At 46.3% G+C, this 5,940-nt stretch overlaps 1 pseudogene; it reads right to left on the bottom strand.

Annotated features, from left to right (window-relative positions):
* Positions 1 to 109: 109 nt before the first annotated feature.
* LOC105805157 overlaps positions 110 to 5,940 on the bottom strand; it is a 26,418-nt pseudogene continuing 20,587 nt past the window's right edge.

The following is a 5,940-nucleotide window of genomic DNA, read 5'->3' as shown; positions in this document are numbered from 1 at the left end:
TGTTTCTTCACCTTTCATTTGCAGATATCAGGACCTTACTGTAGAAAATATACAATATTATATATGTCTTGCCTAGAATATAATGGAGTTTCAGAAACTATAAAAGATGTCAAGATCCATAGTTTGCTTCATCAAATGCTTTTCTAGCTTGTTTTGATTTTTCATTCATAGTAAGCAAGTCTTTAACCCTAGCAAACTTCCTTTCAAATCAAAAAGACCGTATCTTCAACTTGTACTCGACCTTGTCTTCCAATTGACATTGCCTTGTGAGTCATTTCAGTGATGAACTCTATGACAAGGTCTTCAAGAATATTTACTGATTCAGTGTAAGGATTCTGGTCATCTCCAAGGCCATACATCATGCATTTCAATTCTTTGGAAAAAAAGTCTCTTTCTTTTACCCTGTCCACTTTCTGCACCTCCTCCAATTTCTTAATTTTCTTCCTCAACTGTGGGATCTTGTCCTTATCTGCCATCCCACCAGCCTGCCAGCATACAGCACCCAACAAGTATTTATTAAACACCTGTTATATGCTGAGCACCTAGGGTTCATCAATGAACAATTACAAAAATCCTTCAAGGAGCTTACATTTTATCTGGGGCAAGGTAGGCGACAGGGATAGATAATAAATAATATTATACTTCTGGTCATGGTGGACTGGAAATTGTATCAATGTGCCCAATAAAGACAGCTTAAAAATTGGACAAAATATATAAAGTTTTTTTTTTTTTTTTTTTAAGACAAAGTGTTACTCTGTTGCCAGGGCTAGAGTGCAGTGGCATCATCATAGCTCACTGCAACCTCCACTTCAAACTCCTGGGCTCAAGCGATCCTCTTGCCTCAGGATCTAAAGTAGCTAGGACTACAGGGGCGCGCAACCACACCCAGCTAATTTTTCTATTTTTCTGTAGAGATGAGGTCTCACCATGTTGCTCAGACTGGTCTCAAACTCCTGGCCTCAAGTGATCCTCCCACCTCAGCCTCCCAAAGTGCTAGGATTACAGGTGTGAGTGACCACACCCAGCCCAAAGTATCTTTTTAAAATCATAAAAGAATTAAGAAGGAAGTGAGGAGTTACTGGGCCATGGCTATGTCCAGGAGTAGTAGTTCATTACTTGACAAATATTGACTTATTTAGTCCTCATAACTATCCTCTGAATTGTTCTATGGAAACAATAGGCTGTGTGTGGTGACTCGTGCCTGTAATCCCAGCACTTTGGGAGGCCAGCCTGGGTAATATGACAAGACCCCATCTCTACAAAAAAATAAAAACATTAGCTGGGCGTGGTGGCATGTGCCCATAGTCCAAGCTACTCAGGAGGCTGACTGGGGAGGATCGCTTTAGTTCCGAAGTTCGAGGCTGCAATGAGCTGTGATCACACCATTACATGCCAGCTTGGGCAACAGAGTAAAACCCTGTCTCTAAAAACAAACAACAACAAAAAGCAATGATGCCTGGCACATAGTCAGTGCTGTGTAAGGTTTGTTAAATTGTGTGCCAGGCTCTAGGGGGCTTTGTATATAGTATCTCATTTGAGCCTCACAATATCTCTATGAAGTAGGTCCTATACTGTTATTACCATAATTTTACAGATGAGGAAACAGAGAGTTTAAGTGACTTGCCCAGAGTCACAGCTAGTAGGTGGCAGAACCGGGCTTTGAACTCAAGCAGTCTGAGTCCAGAGTCTGTATGTTAAACCACTTTCCGTGCTACCTCTTGGTCGATAGCATGATTGTTTTTCTATTAGCTTTAATAGAAAGACAACTCTAGTAGGAATGTTATTGATGTTTTGTGTATGGAGAAATTGTAAGAATCCTGGGTTTCAGCACCAAAGATGTCAGGGTGGGAGTCTGCCCTCAGTTCTTGGTGTGCTCTCAGCCGAAGAATGACCAGACACACCAAAGTGTCAAATGCAGACTATTATTCCAGTCCTCTGACTCCTTTCTTGGAAAAATCACCAGCAAGGCCAATACAGCGGAGTAACCTCAGGGAGGGAACAGTTTCACAACAGCAGCTCTTTATTATAGAATAAAACGGGTCTGTTTCCGCAAGTGGAGAGCGACAGACAAACTCACTAACCCACTCACTCACTATTCCTGACTTCTCGGATTGTTTCCTTTTATTAGCCCAGACTGGGAGGAGGGTTCTTGGGAGGTGTAGGATGGTATCAGATGATCAACAGGTGTCCTTAAAATTCCATCTGCCTATATGAGCTCCCTCTAAGAAAGCCTATGGGGGGGTGGAGGCGGGGTGGTGAACTGCAATGCAGATTCAAGCTAATGGCATATTAATATCCTTAGGTTACTCTAGGTCACTTTCTAAATCTTACTATGCCTGGGCTGAGGAATTCCTAGTTTGATAAAGCGTTCCCTTCTTCCCCAGGTGATAGGGCAGCAGTTGCTTGGGATAGGATTAAGGGTGGGGCGGTGCCAAAGTAGAGTGCCCGCCCTTAACCTTGCCAGGTGGAGCAATTGCTCTGAAACAGCATCAAAACAGGGAACCCTTGTCCCGAGAAGAGCCGGAGGAGATCTTAACTAACAAAATGACTACATAATCTCCACAGAAATCCTATATTATGCAAAGATGTTTAAAAATACTTAGAGGAGGAAAAACTACAACCTGAGGCACAACCTACTGGCACTACTCAAATTGTAGACATAAAAATTATTGGTGGCGGGGATCTCTCTTTAGGACCAAGCTAGTGAACTGAAACAGTATGACAGCAAATATCACTGAAGGCCAGGCCACTGTAACCACTTGGTTCCACCTCTGCTCAGCCAGTGTAGGCCAGAGTGCCCAGACAGCAGGGCTGGGATGGGCAGAAGATGTTCCCAGTTCTCCACCCGCCCCTTGACCAATAGGAATCCAGGGTGGAGGGTGGACGGGATATAATAGTTAGGTCCATGGTTTTCAGACTCAGCCTGTGACCTTGAGCAAGTGCCTTTCACAGCACTTTTGCAAACCGGGAGTGTTATCGCTCCCCCTAGGTGATAACATTCTAATGGTTATAGATGCACCACTAAGAAAGAGAACACACAAGCTATAGCGTTCTGACAGTGCACAGTGTCTCCACAATAGTCCTACACAAATCATAAGCCAGTCACAGGGACTCTTGTGGTTTTGAAATTCCTCTCATCCCTTCTGTGAGATTCCACAATTTCTCCTGCCTTCAGCAGTCAATCTTTTCACCCATATCTCAGAGACAAAGTGTAACACAACTTCCACTTGTGGCTATCTTCCTATCTTGGGTTTTACAAAGCACTTGCTTGTTTTGTAAGAAAAGAGCAGTCATTTCTCCAAAAAGAAAAGTTGTTTCACTAATATTAACTTCACTCCCTGTTGCTCAGTATTCCCGCCTTTCTCACTACATAATCACTTTTTATCCAAATGCTGAACCACTATATAATCTTTTGAAGACATTTTAAACAGCAGCAGTAAATTCAGTACATTCAGTACCAACAGTGTACCTAACACAGTTTAAATAACGACAATATGAACAGCTATCCTCAATTTCTCAAATTTGCAAACAAAGATGGTTCCATTAAAACAACAAAAATAGTATGCCTTAGGATTGGTTAAATGTGGTAGTAAATACCTGTATTGATCAGGATTCTTTCAACTGCAAGTGACAGAAAACTCAAGACAGACTTATGCAAAAGGAGCACACTGAGCCATGGAAATCCAAAAGTCCCTGTATCATTCCAGCTTCAAGTATGGCTGGATTCAGGACTCCAGGATATAATCAGGACTCAGTTTCCACCATTTCTCTCTCTTCTGCAGGGTTAGCTTCAGTCTCGGGTTTCACAAAGTGGCCAGCTGGAGCCAGCGGCTCTAGTCCCTGTCTCCTCTGGGGATTCAAGTTCAGCTAAAAGAAATGAAATACCTTTGTCCCAGAATTTCTAGCCTGAGTCTCACTACCTACCATTGGCTCTGATCGGTCACATGCCCAGGTCTAGGCCAATCAATCAACGTGGTTACATCCGGGTCAGTTACTCCTGCCCCCGAGCCCTGCTGAGAAGCCTCCCGGAGGCCCAGGGGCTGCTGGGTGTCCCGCAGGGAGATGAGGAGAATGGAAAAGTTAGATGTGCCTTACAGGTGGGCTGTGGGGATGAGGTGGGATTAGCCCCCCGGCCTGGGCCGGCCTCTGCGGGGTGGAGTTGCCCCTGCTGCCCTGACTGCTCTGCTCTCCCTAGGGGCCTCCGGGACCGCCCGCTCTGCCTGAGTCAGCGGCTGGTGACACCGGCTGACTCAGCGCCTGCGCGAGGTGGATGCTGCCAGGAAAGCTAATAAGCCTCCGAGGCAAGTCATGCCTCCTGTGACGTGGGTTTGTGCCGTGAGTGGGCGGGAATGAATGAAAAGGAGTGGGCGCACCATGGTTCCTAGAGCGTTTATGCAGCTAAGAGAGAGGGGGGAAAAGTCAAGAGCAGTGATTGCAAAAGGCCGCGCTCCCACCGAGGCTGTGGTGCTTCTGCAAATGCTCTCGTGCTGCGCAGTCCCGGGGTGCGCTCCTGGCTGCCACCACCCACCCCCAGCCCCTGGAAGCTCCCTAGCGGCTGCGCCAACAACCAACAACTCGGCCTGCCCTGTGCCTAGCCCTGGCCTTTCAGGCCTTCCCCAGTCTGCCGCCTGTTTCTTTCAAACCTAAGTGTTGAGAAGCATGATGGGGGAATTGGAAGGTTGGCCAACCCCACCTCCTGCCCTCCCCACCCCACCCCAAACTCAGCCTGGACAAACGGACCTCTGGCAGAGGCCAGATCATGAAGAGTCCTGTGTGCTGTTCTAAAAGGAACTGGATTCTCCTTTCACTCCACCTCAGTCCTTTCTGTAAACATTCACCCAGTGTCACGGGGCACGCCAGCCCAGCCCTGTCCAGTTGGATGAAATCGGGCCCCCGGTGCTGCGGAACTGAAGTTGGAAGTGGCCACCAGTGGGCAAATGGCTGAACAGGGAAGGCCAGAGAGGGGCTGTCTCCGAGGGCTGAAAGCACAGCCTTGATACCAACTGAAAGTTAAGTTGATTTCCTTAACATTGGCATTCTGTACGTAGAGAGAAAAGTCTCATCACGAGGCAGCCCCGTGGAAAGGAATGAGAGCGGAATAGGCAGTCAGAAAAACAGAAGGCCTGGCTCCACCATGCCAGCTGGAGTCACCCAGCTCTCTGCTCCGCAGCCCCCACATCTGTCACTAGGAATCATATCATCCCCACAGGGTCAGTTGAGATAAAGCATGTGTATAGAGACTGTACAAATGTTAGTTACTATAAACTTGCTTCAAAAAAATAAAACTCACAGCAGGGAGAATCCCCAGGCAGACTCATTTTACTCCAGTTACCATTTGGCACCGGGCAGGTCAGTGACTTACAGGATGACACAGCAAGTCAGTGGCAGAGCCAAGGTATGAACTCATCCAAGTTACTGACTCCGATGTTGTCAGCAGAACCAGTTGAAACCTGACTTCATGCTGCAGTTCAGAGGTTGGTGTGTTCCTAGGAAGTTCCTTTCACCAAAGAGTGTTCAAGGTGGTTCCCAGTGGGCTGCCACAAGGTCCTCCATATGGTTGGCAAGATGTAGCAGGAATGAGGTTCCCAGGAGGCAGGGTGAAAATGGAGACAAGGAGTAGGAGACTAACGTCCAGAGTTGCCCATTTGCCCTGAGGACTGGAGAGGAGACTGCATTTCTAAGTGCTTCCTCTATCCACAGCCTCCCTCCCCAACACCTTAAAAAAATAGATTTTGAGATATAATTTACATACCATAAAATATATCCTTTTAAAATGTACAATTCAGTGGTTTTTAGCATATTCACAGAGTGATACAACTATCACCACAAAACATTTTCATCACCTCATAAAAAACTCCTGTCTATTAGCAGTCACTCTCTTTCCCCATCCCCTACTTTCCTCCTAGCCCTAGGAAACCACTAATCTACTCTCTATCTGTA

This window comes from Propithecus coquereli, unplaced genomic scaffold (genome assembly GCF_000956105.1).
Source record: "Propithecus coquereli isolate 6110/MARCELLA unplaced genomic scaffold, Pcoq_1.0 Scaffold126, whole genome shotgun sequence".
Classification (NCBI taxonomy): Eukaryota; Metazoa; Chordata; class Mammalia; order Primates; family Indriidae; genus Propithecus; species Propithecus coquereli.
The sequence above is the reverse complement of the archived record's forward strand: the minus strand, read 5'-3'. Positions and strand labels throughout refer to the sequence as shown.